The 19,606-nt window shown below is 39.1% G+C and overlaps 1 pseudogene; it reads right to left on the reverse strand.

The window, feature by feature from the left end:
- Nucleotides 1-13,929: 13,929 nt before the first annotated feature.
- Nucleotides 13,930-14,060, reverse strand: LOC142435364 (small nucleolar RNA SNORA8; annotated as a pseudogene).
- Between the last annotated feature and the right edge of the window lie 5,546 nt (nt 14,061-19,606).

The raw sequence follows: 19,606 nt of genomic DNA on the forward strand, positions 1-19,606 counted from the left end.
CTACTGGGAAACCAAGTTAGTGATAATAACAAACTGCAGCAAAAACTAATAAACATTTTAAAATGACAATAGCAAATAGTTCCACTTGCTCAAGTGGCTTATTTTTCCACTCACAAATAGAAGAGCACAGGAGTTAGACTCTGCATTAACTGAGACAAACCCCAAACTCTAGGCAACTAATGTATCTAGCCTCTAATGCCAATCAAGAGGTTACTGAGAAGAGCAATAGAACATGTTTATGGAGTTTCTGCTATACGAATCAGATCCTGTGCTTAGCAAAGGAGCCAACATGAGCAGCCCTGGTGGCACAGTGGGTTACATGTTGGGCTGCTTACCTCAAAGTCAGTAGTTCGAAAGCACCAGCTGCCCCGTGGGAGAATGCTGACTACCTCAGAAACCCATGGGGGCAGGTTTACTCTGTCCTATAGGGTCACTAGGAGTCTGAATTGACTCAATGGCAGTGAGGGGGGGGTGAGCATCTCTTTCACGTGCATTGTAGCTAATTGAATCCTTATTGCAACCCAGTGGGGATTGCTTTTGACATTGCAATGCCTAGTCTACAGATGAGGAAACTGAGGCTTTAAGAGGTTAAGTAAATTCCCAGGACCACATGAGTAATAAGTGGCAGCGTCACGTGGTACAACTCTGGAGGAATCTTTAGGGAATCATAACCAAGGGAGAGATTGAAGGATGGGTAGCATTTGGCTCATTTCCTCTGTTTCAATCCAAAAATACGCCTAATTTAAACTCCAATGAACTTGGATCTGCCAAATCAAATATCTCACTCCCCAAACCAGTGCTGTGCACTTACCAACTGCTTCTTATGATCTAGACCTCCCCTTTCAGCATTCGTATTCAGTTACACCTTTGGTCACAGCCACATCAATATGGTAACTGAGTTTGAATTGGATAGCCTTTTAAATCAATGCTTTACCGTTGAGATTGGAGAAACTTTTCTCGGTCTCTTGCTGACTTTGACACAATGCCCTAGTCTCCTCAGTGCCAATGGTTAGTTTTTCTGGTTAACATCAGATTCAGAGAGTAATATTAGCTAGGCCTGTTCCCACAGGACAGGAATTGCCTTATTTGTATCCTGTAAACCTTTCTGTATTGCCTTTAGCATTGTGTGTGTGTGTGTGTGTGTGTGTGTGTGGAGTTGAATTGCCATATTCTTACCTGAACCATACATCATTGTACTCAATCAATTACTACATTACTTTCAGTTCTTTTTTCTTTCTTTCTTGTTAATTGTTTTATGTTTGGAAGTCTTCTCTCCCCACGGTCTCCCCCAAATAGCAATTATTTTGAAGGCTGGGTTTTCTGTTCCATACACATTTCCCAGCAGCCCCAAGCAGAATGTTGAGCACATAGTGCACATTCAGTGGAAGCTGATGAAATTGAATTATGAACTATTGTCTCATGTTCAGTCTTTCCTCAAGGGCTTTCAGTTAGAACATTTTGGCCTGGATGCCATACGGACAAAACTGAATTCGGGAGGTGGGGGGACCTGCAATATCTGTTCAAGTCAGGGTTTCAGGCTCAGAGTTTTGCATGACCTAATGTTTTGAATTCTTTCCAAATCCGTGTGTTATTGTCTGGTCTCCCAAACATTGCCTTTCTTTTCAGCTCTTTTAGGTGAACATTGCCTTCTTTTTGTCCCCTCCCTCTGCTTTTTGTTCATTCCCACAAATGCTTGCGCATGCTTTTTCCTGGCTGAAGAAGTCACGGTTGTGGTCATCACAGAGTGGCCTAATGCAGAACATGTGGCCTTCACTTCTGTCTTCACTTTTCTTTGTTTTGACATTAACAGCTGCCTGTAGATGACAGCATCTTGAAGGTGACAACAGAAGTGGAAGGCCCAGGTCTTGCCATCTCTGGAGCTTCCATTCGAAATAGGCAAAGACAGGGCATCCACACAGAACCACCACCACCACCACCACATCACCACATTTGATGATTCCAGTCCAGGAAGGCATGTATAGGAGTCGTCAATTATAGTCTAATGGAGCCTCCTTAAAGAAGTCAGTACAGTATCCAAACCATGTCCCCAACTTGGCTTGGTCCTACTTTGGACTTCAAAACCCTTCTCTGAGTTGAGGGGAGAAGATCACTGTTGTTTTCTTCACTTTGCCCTCCAGGGCCCAGACAATGTGGCTGCAGCCCCGTCTTCTCTGAGCCCAAACAGGGCAAATGGGGAGGGTCGACTTGATCATGGAGGCTCCAGTAGGCCCTTTCTGCCCGTCGACAGTGTGAGATCTCCTTGGATGTAGCAAGTTCAACAACTGGAAGTAGGCTGCTGCTATTCATGAGCATGGTTTTCTGTGAAGGCAACCAAGGGCCCCTCCCACTGCTATATCCCTGAACCGTGCGTCTCTCCTCACCCGTGACTTTGCAATCCCCATTCTTCCAGCTTTGTGCCTCAGTCATCCCTGCTCAGGGCTGCGAGGCTGCTCTCCACAGTCACTTCCACCCGCCCTTGGCTCTCATCTTGAGTCCACAAGCCTGGCAAGTGCTGCCTTCTTTCGAGGCCAGTGCGAGGAGCGTGCGTATTCCAAAGCATCTGCCTGGGATTGGAGAGAGTGAGAAATAGAAACCACGCTCATCTTGGAGGCAGCTCATTCTTTTGGAAAAATCTAAAACGTCCTGTGCTTTAGTGTTCTTAGGCTGCCAAGTGCATTATTCCTTTTCCAAGACAGAGGGAACCATCTTGGAAATGCCTTCTTAGTAGCACGTGCACTATATCCAGGGCTTCTCCCACCCAGATACAGTGCTGTTCGCTTTAGGCGCGTTTATTTACTGGTGTTTACCACCTAAGAGTCACAACTGTGTAGGTCAAGCCCTCTTCTATCAGTCCGCTTAGATTAGGACGATTCACAACCTCCAACTTCTTTTTTTTTAATCATTTTTTTGGGGGGGCTCATACAACTCTTTTTTTTAACATCAGCAAGTTTTTAAAAATCGTTTTATTATGGGCTCATACAACTCTGATCACAATCCATACATACATCCAATGTGTCAAGCACATTTGTACATTTGTTGCCATCATCATTCTTAAAACATTTGCTTTCTGCTTGTGCCTTGGTATCAGCTCCTCATTCCCCGCTCCCCGCTTCCTCATGAGCCCTTGATAATTTATAAATTATTATTGTTTTGTCATATTTTACCCACTCCCTTCACCCACTTTTCTGTTGTCCACCCCCCAGGGAGGAGGTTATATGTAGATCCTTGTAATCGATTCTCCCGTTCCACCCCACCCTCTATTTTGGGGCTTTTTCAATGGGTGCATAGATATTTATTATGGTTATGTCTTCTTATTGGGTTGACACCTTAATCATTATATAATGTCCTTCCTTGTCACTTTAGATGATTTTTGCTTTAAAGTAAATTATACCAGAAATTAATATTGTCATTCTTACTTTTTTCGGATGCCTTTTTCTTGATTTTTCAAGCCTTTCAGTTTAAGCTTATTTTTGTCTTTGAGGCCAAAGAATGTCTCTTGTAAACAGCATATTGATGGGTCATGTTTTCTTATCCATTCTGTGATTTTCTGTCTCTCCACTAGTGCATTTAAACCATTCAAATTTGGGGTAATTATCAATAATCATGATTTTATTATTGTTATTGGCTGTTTAAGGTTTTGTTTTGGTGTTGACTAATTTATTCCATATATTTTTATGCTGAGCTCATATTATTTATTATTTTTATCATTGCTTTGGTGCTGTTTTTAAATTTTTTATTTGAATATATAATTTTATTGGGGACTCATACAACTTTTAACAAAATCCATACATCCATCCATTTTGTCAAGCACATTAGGACATTTGTTGCCATCATCATTTTCAAAACATTTGCTTTCTACTTGAGCCCTTGGTACCAGCTCCTTATTTTTCCCTCCCTTCCTCATGAACCCTTGATAATTTATAATTTTTTTTCATGTCCTACACTGACCAATGTCTCCTTTAACCAATTTTCTGTTGTTATAGATAGATCATTGTGGATCGGTTCCCCCTTGTTCCCCCCACCTTCACCTTCCCCTCCTGATGTGGCTACTCTCAATATTTCTCCTGAGGGTGTTATCTGTCTTGGATTCCCTGTGTTTCCATGTACATGCTCTGTTCTAGCCAGATTTTTAAGGTAGGATTTGGGTCATGATAGCGGAGAGGGGAGGCATGAAAGAATTAGAGGAAAGTTGTATGTTGGTGCTGTTGTTTTAATATTTACTGAGTCTTATTTTTTTAAAATAATTTTCTTCTTTTTAGTTTGGTGAGCAGATTTATTAATTTACTTTGAGGTTACACTGCAATTCATTATTATCTTCCTGAATTTTAAAACAGCCTACTTTGTCTTGGCATTGTTCTGACTTCCTCACCAAGTTCTGTAACTATACCATCTAGTCCCTCTTTTTGCTTTGTAGTTGTCATCATGTACAAATGAATGTCTCTGCATTCCCATCTTCGGTTTTGTGGATTTATTTTAGCACTCTTATATCTGGGTTGATTTCCAGGTGCTCTTTCCATGTGTCTTAATCTCAGGTGTTGTGTACTGTTGTTGGTTCTGTTTGAAGGACTCCCTTTAGTATTTCCTGTAAGGTTGATCTGCTTTTCACAAATGCTTTTACCTTCTGTTTATCTAGAAAAGTCTTACTTTACTGATAGTGCTTGAGGGATATTTTTCCAGGTGCAAAGAGTTAACGTGTTTATGTGCTGCCCTAAACAAATAAAAGATTCAAGTCCACACAGAGGTGACTGGAGAAAAAGTCCTGGTAACACATTTCTAAAAAAATACAAAAAAAACCCCAGCCATTGCAAACTCCACTGGAGCGCACAATTATACCCTGATGCACACGGGGTCGGCATGCTCTGGGCATGTGAAGAGTCAGGGACAAAAGGGGGGCAAAATAAAGACTGCACAATGGGAGACTCTGGCTCAATGAGCTCAGCCAGGGTCAGAATTCTACTACAGTTTTTTCTTTGAAGGGTTCTATCAAAAAATCATGGAAATATGATCGCACTATTCTGTTATCCTTTAATTCTATTTATCCAGGAACTCTCTGAAAAGCCCTCATCTAGCCAGTTTCAAAATCTCAGGATGGTACAGAAGTTCTTTTATCTTTTTGAGTTCTTTATTTTTGAAGCTTGTGTGTGTGTCCCCCCACACCCCCTTGGCTTTTTTTTTACTTTTTCAAGAGGCACACTATTCTGCCGATTAGAAAGTGAAGAAAGGAAATAGGTGGAAATCTAGTAGAGCTCCAGCAAAATGGAAATTAAAGCAACTCTGCCAGCACAGTGTGCCGTGCGTGATTCTGTTGCACTGAAGCTTTCACTGAAGATCAAGGGCCCTGATCAATGTTCTTGGGCTGTAAACTCGATTTCCCAAGCCCACCAGTGACACTCAGAGCACCAGGAAACCAGTAAAAAGGCACATGGGGAAAAAGCACTACCGTTCAGTGGTCTTTTACAGCTATGCGATCAAGATGAGTTTTCTGTGATTTGTGCAAAGCTGGCTTATAAAAGAAAAACAACTTTAAAAGAGGGCATTCAGTTATATCCAAGGTCATCAAAGCAGCAAAAACAACGCCAAGAGTGAACATTTTCTAGGCAATTTGCGTTGAAATAACTAGAAAAGGCAGAATATTTAGCAATTTCTTCTTTCTTGCAATTAAAGAAAATCTGTAGATGAAACCGCTTTATTTATTTTTTATATTTTGTGTTTAAAGGAAACGAAATGAAAGAAAAGCTGCCCCCACAGACTTCTTTTCCCACAGTCTTCAGCCAAGCAGATTCTGTTGCTAGGTAAACATAAGCTACCAACAATTTATGTACTATTATATATAGCAACAGGAGAAATACTGGGTTTTCTACTTCCATAAAGCTCTACAGTCTCACAAACTCACAGGGGGAAGTTCTGCCATGTTCTGAAGGATTTCTGTGATTTGTTAACAACGCAATGACAGTAAGTTTGAGAGTTTTATATACATATTTCAAAGTGTTGCTTACAGGAAGCTTGTTGGCTTGTGAAACAGATGGGGAGATTTGTGGTGCGACCTCGAGGAAGAATGGTGTTTTGACACACAGAGCCATTGGAAATATCACTGACAGTTCTTAGCTTAAAAAATATGCTGAAAAGTAAAATAAAATAAAATGACCTTTTTCCAATAAATTAACATGCAGATCCTTTTTAAGTTGCAACATCGCAGGGAAGAGTAGGACCGAGTCGAAAAGAAAGGAAGAATCAGAAGGAATGGAAAGGGGCAAAAAAAGACACTGATGAGTTTGAATTACTTGGTTTTAGTTTGTATGTTTGCTTGTTTTCATTAGTGTAAAAAACATCTAACACAACACTTGGCAACTCAGAATAATTGGTTTGAAACTTGGCATTTAAATCTGCGTAAACAGCAGCAAGTAACCCCAAACATCTCATAATATATCCCTCTGACTTGCCATGTGGGTTGAAGTCAAATTTAATAAAGCCCAACTGCATCAACTCCACTGCTCCAGCACTATAACTAATTTAAGAAAAGGCTGGTCAAACAATCAGGGGCGGGAACATGGGGGTCTAATATTCTGTGAACTGTGTACCCTGAGAATAAAACCATGCTTATTCAAATTGAGTAAACAGAAAGTTCGAAGACTTTAGCAGCTCATATTTCTGATCCAGACAAAACTGGTATTTGTTTAATAAGCAACTGGTTCACGACTGAGCTGCGAGAGTCCCACCACATCCTGGAACAAACTGTCCACAACACTTAGATCCACACTGACATCTGCAGGTAATCGACACAAGGCTCCTCAGAATTGATTTCTCCACTCCAGCTTCTCAAATCATCCATCACGGGATGTGCTAACCCATAACCCATAACTGTAGGAGATGCCAATTTATTTCTTTTAAAAAAGACTCTCATGTTCTTTCATGGACTTTAAAAAGGGGGGGGAGCACTGATTATCAAGAGTGTGCTTTATAACTATAGAGAAAAAACCTAAAATATTGATATTTCTGTTTTATGTAATTATAGTGATTTTTATTTTCGTTTTTATCATTTGTTTTCTATTTCCCAGTACTTACTCTATATTTTTGAATGCACTTAAAATGCTTTTGCAATGAGTTACTTGAAGGTTGCAGACCCTCATGGAGATGGACAAACACAGCAATGATTGAGAGGATAGTAGAGGGCTGGGCAGTGTTTCATATAGCTTGCTTATTTACATAGAGTGTCAAAATTTCTAAATATACTCAAAGAGAGGAGTGAAACAGATTCATAGCAGACTCACGCTGCTCAAGTCTAATATGCATTTTTCTATAATGCCTTTCAACTGAGTATAATTTCAAAGTCACATTTATTTGATCTATCCATAATTAAAATAATAGATATAGAACTGGATCTAAAGAAGTCTTGAAAGCATAGTGGTTAAAGTATTCAACTGCTAACCAAAAGGTCAGCAGTTCAAACCTACCAGCCACTCCAAAGGAGAAAGATTTATCAGTCTGTGCCCTATGGTAGAAACCTAGCCTGTTCTAGCTACTCACTATGAAATGGAATTGACTAGATGGCAGTGTACAGAGATTGTTGGGTGGAAGCCTACATTTCTTGGCTTCTAAAAAGGGACATGTAAGTTCTGAGGTAAAAATCTACATTTGGTCAATATTCCAAACTCAGAACAAACTCATGGCTATTGAGTGGATTCCAACTCATAGTGACCCTATAGGTCAGAGTAGAACTGCCCCTTTCTGGGAGCATTGGGTCTCATCTTTCCCCTTCAGAGCAGTGGGTGGGTTCAAACGACTACACCCCCAGGACTCCTTAAGCCACATATAGAAAATCCAATGTAACCCAAAAAGGATGTCAAGAATTTCCAGTGAGAGAAAAGAAGAGCAATTGTTTAAGGCAGTGGTTCTCAACCTTCCTAATGGCGTGACCCTTTCATACAGTTCCTCATGTTGTGGTGACCCCCCCAACCATAAAATTATTTTTGTTGCTATTTTGTTACTATAATTTTGCTACTATTATGAATCATAATGTAAATATCTGACACGCAGGATATATTTTCATTGTTACATATTGAACATAATTAAAAATAAAGCATAGTGATTAATCACAAAACAACATGTACTTATATATTGTGAAATATATATGTGTTTTCTGATAGTCTTAGGCGACCCCTGTGATATGGTTGTTTGACCCTCAAAAGGGTCGCAACCCACAGGTTGAGAACCACTGACTTAATGGTTCACTAACAAATTCAATCAACACTTTCTCATAGTCAGTCCCCCAAATTTAAAAGTATTTCACAATTTATATATTTGCATATATACAAGAAATCATTAAATATATGAAAATGCACTCAAGTTCGCACAAGATACACATATATACTTCAAAAATATACTGTCAACTTGACTATCTAGATCTTTTGGTGTCTGGAATACATTTTCTTTTCTTTTTTTCCTACATCCTGTTTATTTTTCTTTTGGGGGAAATACATTTTCATAGAGAAACAAAATTCTAATAGTCCCCACTTCAGGTTAATTATAACACTCGAACTAGAATGTGGTAAGTTTGCAGGGAAATTGGATGAAATATTTTCCGATTTTCGACTGTCATTGAGTCAACTGCCTCTCACACTGATCACAGAGGGCCAAGTGGAATTGCTCCCTTTGGGTTTCTGCTGTTTGGGGTTTTCGCATAATCTCTGTGACAGCAGATAGGCTCATTTTTTTCCCCCAACAGAGTAGCAGATGGTTTCAAACAGCTGCCCTTGCAGTAACCTACTATGTCTGCATATATTTTAAACTAGATTTGAATCTTTCTTGATACCTGTGAAATTGAGTAGTTTTTCATCAATTTAAAGATCATTTCTGGGGGGCCAGCCCCAATCCCAACTACATGGACGGCCTCTTCCTCCCAGAAGAATTTGCTCCAAAGCACAGCGCCAAAGCTACTGCTCATGAAGAGGGGCACGTCTGATCAGAGCACACAGGAACAAACGAAGAGGGAAGGAGAGAGAGTGGAACCCATCCTGGCCCATCAAGCCTGGAAGACAATATTCCTGCTTATTTCAGCCAATTTACAAGAGAGAACCACAGGACTGGCCCCACCACGAGACTCGACATCCCTCACTGACCCAGAGTGCTATGGGAGACAACCTGAAGATAAAGTACGGGAATTGTGCCCGATCTGACCCCACCACACGGAGGCAAAGCACTAAGGCCCTGCAAAAGAGCAGCAAGGTGAGCAAAGCAATGAAGTCCCTGGTAATACCAAAAATACACTTTGAGGCCAGGACGTGGCTCCCATCAGACTGACAGGAAAACATACCTAAAACAAACAGACCTGGAACTATTTATAGGCTTTTCTATTTTTGTCGTTGGTTTTTTGTTGTTGTTTTGTTTTATTTTGTTGCTTTGCTCTGTCTTGTTTTTTTGTGCTTATTATTGTCTCTGCATGTCTATCTGGATAAGATAGGCAGGATACACTATCTGGAGGAGAAATCAATGGGACCTACAGTTCCAGGGGTATATGGGAGAGGGGGAGGCAGGGGAAAGGAAGGAGGTGTCAAACAACCCAGGGGAAAGGGAACAACAAGTGATCTAAAATTGATGGCAAGGAGGGCATAGGATGCCTGCTGGGGCTTAATCAAGGGCAATGTAGCCGAGAGGAATTACTGAAACCTGAATGAAGGCTGAACATGATAGTGGGACAAGAGAAAAGTAAAAAGAAATATCGGAAAGAACTAGGAACCAAGGAACATTTATAGAGTTATAAGTACAGACATGTACATATGTAACTATATTTATATATAATGATAGGGAAATATATCTGTGTGTATATATTTATATGTTAAATATTAAAGTAGCGAACGGACATTAAGCCTCTACTCTACATTAAGTACTCCCTCAATGCAAGAACACTTTGTTCTAATAACCTGGCATTGTGTGATGCTCACCTTCCCAACACAATTGCTGAAGACAAAATGGGTATTTAAGTAAATGTGGTGAAGAAAGCTGATGGTGCCTAGCTATTAAAAGATATAGCATCTGGGGTCTTACAGGCTTGAAGGTAAACAAGCGGCCATCTAGCTGAGAAGCAACAAAGTCCACATGGAAGAAGCACACCTGCCTGTGTGGACATGAGGTGTCTATGGGATCAGGTATTGGGCATCAAAGACCCAGAACAAAGAGACCATATCCATGTGAATGGTGGGCGGGGGGAGCACAAAGTGGAACCCCAAAGCCCATCTGTAGACAATTGGACATCTCCTTACAGAATGGTCACAGGGAAGAGACGAGCCAGTCAGGGTGCAGTACAGCACCGATGAGATATACAACTTTCCTCTACTTCTTTAATGCTTTCCCACCCCACCCCACTATCATGACCCCAATTCTACCTTACAAATCCAGCTAGACCAGAGCATGTACACTGGTACAAATAAGAGCTCCCAACACAGGGAATCCAGGATAGATATACCCCTCAGGACCAATAACGAAAGTAGCAATACCAGGAGGGAAAGGGGAAGGTAGGAGGAGAAAGGAGGAAACAATCACAATGATCTAATATAACCACCTCCCAGGGGGACAAACAACAAAAAAGTGGGTGTAAGACATGAAAAAAATTATCAAGGGTTCATGAGGAAGGGAGGGTAGAGAAGGGGGTAAATAAGCTGATACCAAGGGTTCAAGTAGAAAGAAAATGCTTTGAAAATGATGGTGGCAACATATGTACAAATTTGCTTGACACAATGGATGTATGTATGGATTGTGATAAGAGCTGTAAGAGTCCCCAATTAAATGATTAAAAAAATACTAAACTAAAGCTAATTTCGTGGTTTTGTCTCTTTGCCTCTTGTGATTTTTTTCTTTTTTTTTTAAATTTATTTTAACAATTTATTGGGGCTCATACAATTCTTTTCACAGTTCATACATATACATACATCAATTGTATAAAGCACATCTGTACAGTCTTTGCCCTAATCATTTTTTTCTCTTTTCTTCTTTTACATTTTATTAGGGACTCATACAACTCTTACCACAATCCATACATATACATACATCAATTGTATAAAGCACATTCATACATTCCCTGCCCCAATCATTCTCAAGGCATTTGCTCTCCACTTAAGCTCCTTGCATCAGGTCCTCTTTTTTTTTTCCCCTCCCTCCCCATTCCCCCCTCCCTCATGTGCCCTTGGTAATTTATACATCGTTATTTTGTCATATCTTGCCCTATCCGGAGTCTCCCTTCCCCCCTTCTCTGCTTTCCCTCTCCCAGGGAAGAGGTCACATGTGGATCCTTGTAATCAGTTCCCCCTTTCCAACCCACTCACACTCCACTCTCCCAGCATCGTCCCTCACACCCTTGGTCCTGAAGGTATCATCCACCCTGGATTCCCTGTACCTCCAACCCTCATATGCACCAGTGTACAGCCTCTGTCCTATCCAGCCCTGCAAGGTAGAATTCGGATCATGGTAGTTGGGGGGAGGAAGCATCCAGGATCTGGGGGAAAGCTGTGTTCTTCATCGATACTACCTCACACCCTAATATAACCCATCTCCTCTCCTAAACCCCTCTATGAGGGGATCTCCATTGGTCGACACTTGGGCCTTGGGTCTCCACTCTGCACTTCCCCCTTCATTTAATATGATATATATATACATATATATACATACATATATACAGATACACATATATACACATACATACACACACTTATATCTTTTTTTTTTGCATGATGCCTTATACCGGGTCCCTTGGGTACCTCGTGATCGCACTGGCCGGTGTGCTTCTTCCATGTGGGCTTATTTGCTTCTGAGCTAGATGGCCGCTTTTTCACCTTCAAGCCTTTAAGACCCCAGACACTATCTCTTTTGATAGCCGGGCACCATCAGCTTTCTTCACCACATTTGCTTATGCACCCATTTGTCTTCAGCGATCCTATCATGGAGGTGTGCAGTCAATGATATGATTTTTTGTTCTTTGATGCCTGGTAACTGATCCCTTTGGGACCACTCGATCACACAGGCTGGTGTGTTCTTCCATGTGGACTTTGTTGCTTCTGAGCTAGATGGCCGCTTGTTTATCTTCAAGCCTTTAAGACCCCAGTCACTATCTCTTTTGATAGCCGGGCACCATCAGCTTTCTTCACCACATTTACTTGTTCACCCACTTTGGCTCCAGCCGTTGTGTCGGGAGAGTGAGAATCATAGAATTCCAATTTAATAAAAGAAGGTATTCATGCATTGAGGGAGTGTTTGAGTAGAGGCCCAAGGTCCTTCCGCCACCTTAATACTTGACCTATAAATATAGACACATAGATCTATTTCCCCAGCCTCTTGTGATTTTAAGCCTCTATGTTCTCATGATTTTTCAAATTTCTTTATGAGGTACCCCTTTATTTATGATACATGCTATTTATTACACATTTCCCTCAAGGTTTGCCATCTTTCTTTTGATTTTTTTGATATGTGTGTGTGTGTGTGTGTTTACCACATAAACTTTTTTTCCCTCTTCAATTTTATGAACAAGTTTACCACTATTCACCTTTTATTGCCTCTGGATTTGGAGTCATATGTATTTAGAAAGGTTTTCTCAACATGCAGGCTATAAAGGAATTAATACACTTTTTTTAGTACTTGTACAATTGTACTTTTTACATTTAGATCCATTTGACATTTTCCCCTACACATTGTGAGGTACAGGTACAAATTATTTTTTTACCCAAATAGCTGTCCAGGTATCCCAACAGCCTCTATTGTTTAAAAAACCTGTCTGTACCCCAGTGATTTTGGTATATCATCTTTATTATATATTAAATTTTCTTGTACGGTTGGGTCTAGTTTGGGACTTTCTTGCTTTATTTCATTTATTTGTCTGTCTATTCATATACTGATATCATTGTGACAATGAGTTAAAATGCACTGCATTTCTTAAAAGATTTTGAATATGCAAAAAGGAAAGGTGTTAATCAACTTGATAGCAATAGGTTTGTTTTTGTTATTGATGTGATAGGTTTTTTGTCAGAGTTCTCATTAGTTTTGGCAGTAATCTCCCATTTTATATAAGTTAACACATATAATCAATTTTATGATGGGATGTAACATAATCATATAATCAACCTTCTGAGCAGCCAGCAGTTGTGGAGGCTTTCAACACTCCTGATTGAAAACTTCCACAAATCCTAAGCCCTGATTAGGTCATAGCATCGATGCTATTTGAAGAAAAACTCCTGAGTGGGTGTTACGTTTGTTTTTTTTAAAGCAGCCTCCATGGGAAAGTTTGTCACTTTTGGGGGATCTAGATCCTGTATGTGACTGGTTGACCTCCTGCTATATTGCCTACTGATCCTAGGAGCCATCTTGGATGCCTACCTTGGATTCATTAGACTCTGCATCCACCAGTCTGTGGTCTTCTTGCTTTGTCTTCCTGCTTCGTAGTTCCTCAGTCCACAGACAACATGAGTCAGGATAAGCCATGAGCTTACCATCTGACCTACATACTTGAACCAAACTGGACTTACTTGCTTCTCCAACTTGGAGAACCAATTCTTGACATAAATCCCTTTCCATATACGTACACTTAAAAGCATCACTGGTTTTGTTTCTGTAGAGAATCCAGCCTAACTCAGTATCTTAAAAGTCAATAGATGCTAGAAGCATTGAGTGAAAGTTGTTACAAAGACATTCACACAGTCACACTAAAATTAAAGGAGGAAAAGTACCTGTACAATAGAGGAATTATCGACCAAGTAAACAGAGTTGACACCACCAATGGAACAAATTGGCATCATGTGACTCCTGATGTGATAAAGGGCCAATTGCCTATTTGATATTCTTGCCAAAAATGTTTAGGTTGAATAAAATCATAAGGGAACAATCTGATAAATCTGAAATATGAGGAGACTTCAAAAAGTTTCTGGGGAAATGCTATAAGTTCTCTCTTTTAATTGTCTCAATAGAAATGCCAGATTTAACATGCATAAAGCCAAGAAAACCAACTGAATTCTGATCATACTGTCTTTGGAATATCCCAACAGGAGCAGACTACCAGATGCAGGCAAATACCATGCAGTGCAATCTATTATCTTGTAAACAGTTGTAATCTATTTTTTAAACAGTTATATTGGCACTTCATCCCAATATCATACAACTCAATAATTCAATCATATCAAGAAGAGTTGTACAATCATTACCACAATCAATTTTAGAACATTTTCTTCCTTGTATTCATTGTCATTAGGTAATTATTTTTTTAATTGTAGCAAAAATATACATAACAAAACATTCTGCAATACAACCTCTATATGTATGATTCAGTGCCATTTATTATACTCTTTGTGCTGTACTACCATTATTGATATTCACCACTATTAACATAAACTCAATGCCTCCTAAGTAAAGACTCTTCCTCTTTGACCCATGGTAACCACGGTCAACTTTAGTTTCTTTCTTTCTTTTTTTGTGTTAGTAGTTTTCTTCATATAAAATTCACATATACACTTCCAAAGTTAAGTTGCTTTTAAAAAGAGTTGTATATACATTATCACAATCAGTTCTAGTGCTCCCTCCCTCCTTCCCAATTCATTGTTTGCTCCCCCAACTCCCTTCACCCTCCCCACCCCCATCCCAGATAAACCATAAATATATTGATGCCCTCATGCATAGATTACAAGACAACTACCCTGTATTCTTCCAAATTAATGTTTTATAGTAGATGGGGTAGGGGGAGGTATGAAGCTGTTTTTCATTAAAGAAAATTAAATACACAAAACAACAAAATGAACTGCATGACCTTCAACCCTGAATTTTGGATTGTGAATTGGAAAAAAGGCACAGGAAGAAATTATTGAGGGACATTTAGGAAATCTGAATATGGACCGTGTTTTTTGTCCAGATACTAAATTTCTTAGGTGTGGTTATGAACAACTGTCTGAATAAAACTTACCTTCAAAGGAATCATAAACAAATAGACAGACATATAATACATATGTTTAATGTATAGCTAAGTCCCATGTTAACCGAAGTCCAATTTATGTACAACTCCCACTTGCCCTTTAATGTTATGCAAATTTACCCTCACTTTGAAACAACTGAACCAACTCTGCTCTCAAGAAATTAATCACAATCCCTTTCACTTGACACGCACGTGGCTTTTACATCCTGTAAATGCTTTGACAGTTTTCTGCACTAAAGTACGGCCATATAAAAACCGGTTCTGACTTACCTATCAATTCAACATAAAGATACAAGCTGATCTCCCTTTATAACCTGAGGACTGCCTGCGTTAAAAAATATATTAGGTCAAAAAGTGTTGCTATAGCAATGAGAACCCTTATTACATAAAAATATAAAAATATGGAGCTATTATTTCTCAATATATTATTCTTTCTGAAGGCAGTGTTTCTCTTGTACACTTTCTGGAAAAATTCTGCACTCTTCCATTTTTACACCACATCAAACTGATAGTTTCAGTGTGTTTGAGGACTTGAATTGTGTTCTTGTGGAGTGTACTTTGAGCTCTGGAAACACAAACGTCTGCAGGGGCAAGATCAGTGTTGTGGTATGGACGGAGTAAGCCTTCCCAACATAATCTTCATAAGATAGTTCTTACTCCCCTCAAGGAACGAGCAGGTATATGGGAAAACAAGTCCTTGGCACTTTTTCTGGACTTTTTATAATCTATGCAGTTTTCTGAAAATTTCTTTTCTTTTAAAACAAAACAATTATATTGGCACTTTGTCCACATATCATGCAATTCAATAGTTTAACCATATCAAGAAGAGTTGTACAATCTTTACCACAACCAATTTCAGAACATTTTATTTTTCGCCACACTCATTGTTATTCATGTGTTTTGTTTTTTTCATTTTGGCAAAAATATACAAACAAAAAATTCACCAATTCAGCAACTTCTACATGTCTAAATCCGTGCCACTGATTGTACTCTTCATGTTGTACAACCATTATTGGTTTCTTGCTCCAATATTTCTTCATAATAAGCCCCCTGTGTTCGTCTTCTGCCCTTTGAGAAAATGGATCAAGATGATCCTTTCAGAAGCCTCCCAAACAGTCACCATAACCTCGGCCTTGAATCTAACTAGCCCTGCAGACCCCTCAGAAGCTACTATTTCCATGCGACCTTAACTAGACTATGAGGGAACTTCCAAAAAGGTTTGTGGAAAGCATTAAATAGAAAAAAATGGAGTTTTTCTATGAATTTTTGAAGCCCCTCAATATGGTCAACATGACAGAAATGCCAGACCAAATAATTTTGCACAATTTTTATCGTTATGTAAGGAGCCCTGGTGGTAACCGGTGAATAAATCACCTGCTAACCAAAAGGTCAGCAGCTAGAAGCTCCCAGCTGGAGAGCGATGAGGAGGTCACCAGCTTCCTTAAAGAAGACAGCCTTGGAGCCCTGTGGGGCACACCTACTCTGTCCTACAGGGAAAATATATTCTTGGAAGCAACCTAATGCCAACAGGCTGTATTTTTGAAATATACATATATTGTACTATTTTTAACTTTTTTTGGTAAGCTTCAAACGCCTGTAAGTAAAAGGTCGAAAAATGTTTAAGAAAATTTGCAAATAGTTACCAAAATGATAAATATGCATTCTCTATGATACAATAATTCCACTTTTAGGGATTTATCTGGGTCCTGGTGGCATACTGGGCCCTGGTGATGAATTGAGCTGAGAACCACAAGGACAGTAGTTTGAAACCTCCAGCTGCTCCTTCAGAGAAAGACAAACCCTTTGTACTCCAGTAAAGAGTTACCGTTTCTGAAACCCACAGGGGCAGTTCTACCCTATCTTATAGGGCCACTGTGAGTCAGAATTAACTCAGTAGCAGTGACTTTGATTTTTGTTTAGTATGTTTCATGTTTAATATTATTCGTTGCAGCATTAGGAGATAATAGCACAAGACTGGAAGCAATTTAAATGTCCTTTAATAAATGATACAAAAATTTAGATATAATGAAGGAAAAGTATCAGAGCTTAATTGTGAATACCCAATTTATAGAAGGCTCTGGAGGACAATGGGAGCCCAGAATCCAGCTGCAGAGCATCTAGTCAGATAGAGCATCTGGCCACAGGCAAGGGCCTCGAACACCTTTATTATCAGACACACATTATTGTAAACTTGTTTGTGGTGGATCAAACCATGGTATAATATGATACTTGGTCAGCTGAACTCCCTATTCACCCAACTTGAATTTATTCTAGGCTCAAATATTTCTTGCTTATTCCATGACAGATATTTCGTCTATGGCTTTTTAAATATTGTTGATAGTCTTTTCTTTATTACTCTTTATTTTTATTTTTCCCGTTATATTATTTTTTTCCTGTATCGTGTTGTTTTTTTATTGTTTCAGTTGGGTCTCCCAGTTTATGAGGCACAGAATAAAAGGATGCATAGAAACAATAACTGATGCAATGGTTTATCAGGGACAGGGGTAGGGAAGAGAAGGGCAATTGGGGAGTAGATAATGAATGTGGGAGGGTGGGGAGAGCATTAAAGCGGATTGTGATGTATATACACGCACCTCGTTAAAAGCAACTTAAATTTGGAAGTGAATATTATATCAAGAAAACTAGCATGTACACTGGTACAGATAAGAGCTCGCAACACAGAGAATCCAGGACAGATAAACCCCTCAGGGCCAATAATAATATCGATATCATGAGGATAGGAGGGGGGAGAAACGGGGAAGCGATTACAATGATCAACATATAACCCCCTCCCAGGGGGAAGAACAATAGAAAAGTGGGTGAAGGTCAGTGTAAGACATGAAAAATAAAAATAATTTATAAATTATCAAGGGTTCATGAGGGAGAGAGGTGGGGAAGGGGGGAATGAGCTGATACGAAGGGCTCAAGTCGAAAGAAAATGTTTTGAGAATGATGATGGCAACACATGTACAAATGTGCTTGACACAATGAATGGATGGATTGTGATAAGAGCTGTAAGCATCCCCCCCCCACAAAAATGAGTTTTTTTAATTTATTTTTTTAAAGAAAAGAAATCTACTAGAGAGAGAAATAAAAGTTGACCAACAATGGTTACCATGGGTGAAGGTGGAAGAGTATTTACTAAGAGGGCATTGAGGTTATGTTAATGGTAATGGAATAATGGGGAAAATGATATCAGTAATGCTTGCATAACAGAGTACAATGTCACTGAATTATACATGTATAACTTGTTGTATTGGAGAATGTTTTGTTGTGATCTGCATCTGATAAATCACCCAGCGAAAGTCCTGGGACTCACATGAGGCTATTATGGGCTGGAATCAATGCGATGACAATGGAAAAAACTAAAAATATGTGAATTCACACGCAAAGTATAACCTGTCTCTAGAAGAATGTACAAAACTGATAATAAGTCACTTTTAAGAAAAGGCCTAATGAAATTGAGGGTCAAGAATGGAAAGACTTTCCCTAATGCATATTTTCTCTACTGTTTGAAATATTATACACTGACCATGTATTAGCTTTTCAAAAAAAATAAAGAATAAAATGTACATTCCCTTGGACCTAGTCTCCTATCACTTCTAAGAATGTCTCCTGCAGTAATATTTAGCAGATGCAAAGATCAATGTACATGAATGCTACTTGTACATGTGAATAAACTATAATGAACCTAGCTAAGGATTCGTTAAGTACATTATGGAGTATTCGTACAAAGAGAACTCTATTTATGTTTATATTTATATATATAAATATATATATACACACACATAACGGTTTCTCTATATAACTATGCTTAAAATGAAGTAGATTCAATATTAATCTCAATAAGAACTACCCATGATAACATTTTTGTTTAGATAAGCAAGATGTAAAATATACGCAGTATGTTCTCATTTCTGTTTGTACAAGTATATATATTATAAATATATGTGGTAATGTGTGTCTACATCATATATACGTGCACTGATCTCACAATGTTAAGTCACAGAAATCAGACAAGAGTATGTATTTTGGGAGGGGAAAAGATGAGAAACTGATGCCAGGGGCTTAGGTGGAGAACGAATGTTTTGAGAATGATGAAGGCAAAGAATATACAAATGTGCTTTACACAATTGATGTATGTATGGATTGTGATAAGAGTTGTAGGAGCCGCTAATAAAATAATTAAAAATAATAATACAGGAGACCAGACACACAAAAAAGAGTATGTATTTTATTTCATTTATATAGAGCTAAAAAACAGGTGGAAATCAATTTATGATGGTCAAAGTCAGAATTAGTAGGCACGTTTGTGAAAGTGGTTAGGTGCCTGAAAGAAAGCATGTGGGGGGAATTTCTGGGGTGCTAGAATGTTCTATTCCTTGATGTGAATGGTGTTTACATGGATGCATTATTCCGTTTGTGATCATTTTGGGGTGGGGGATGGCTTGAAACAAACATTAGAGGGTGCTTTTAAAGTTCTAGACCAGTGATTCTCAACCTTCCTAATGCTGCGACCCTTTAATACAGTTCCTCATGTGGTGCTGACCCCCTCCTCCCCAACCATAGAATTATTTTCGTTGCTACTTCATAACTGTCATTTTGCTACTGTTATGAATCGGGCGACCCCTGTGAAAGGGTTGTTCAACCCCCAAAGGTGTCACGACC

This window comes from Tenrec ecaudatus, chromosome X, assembly GCF_050624435.1.
Source record: "Tenrec ecaudatus isolate mTenEca1 chromosome X, mTenEca1.hap1, whole genome shotgun sequence".
Taxonomy (NCBI): Eukaryota; Metazoa; Chordata; class Mammalia; order Afrosoricida; family Tenrecidae; genus Tenrec; species Tenrec ecaudatus.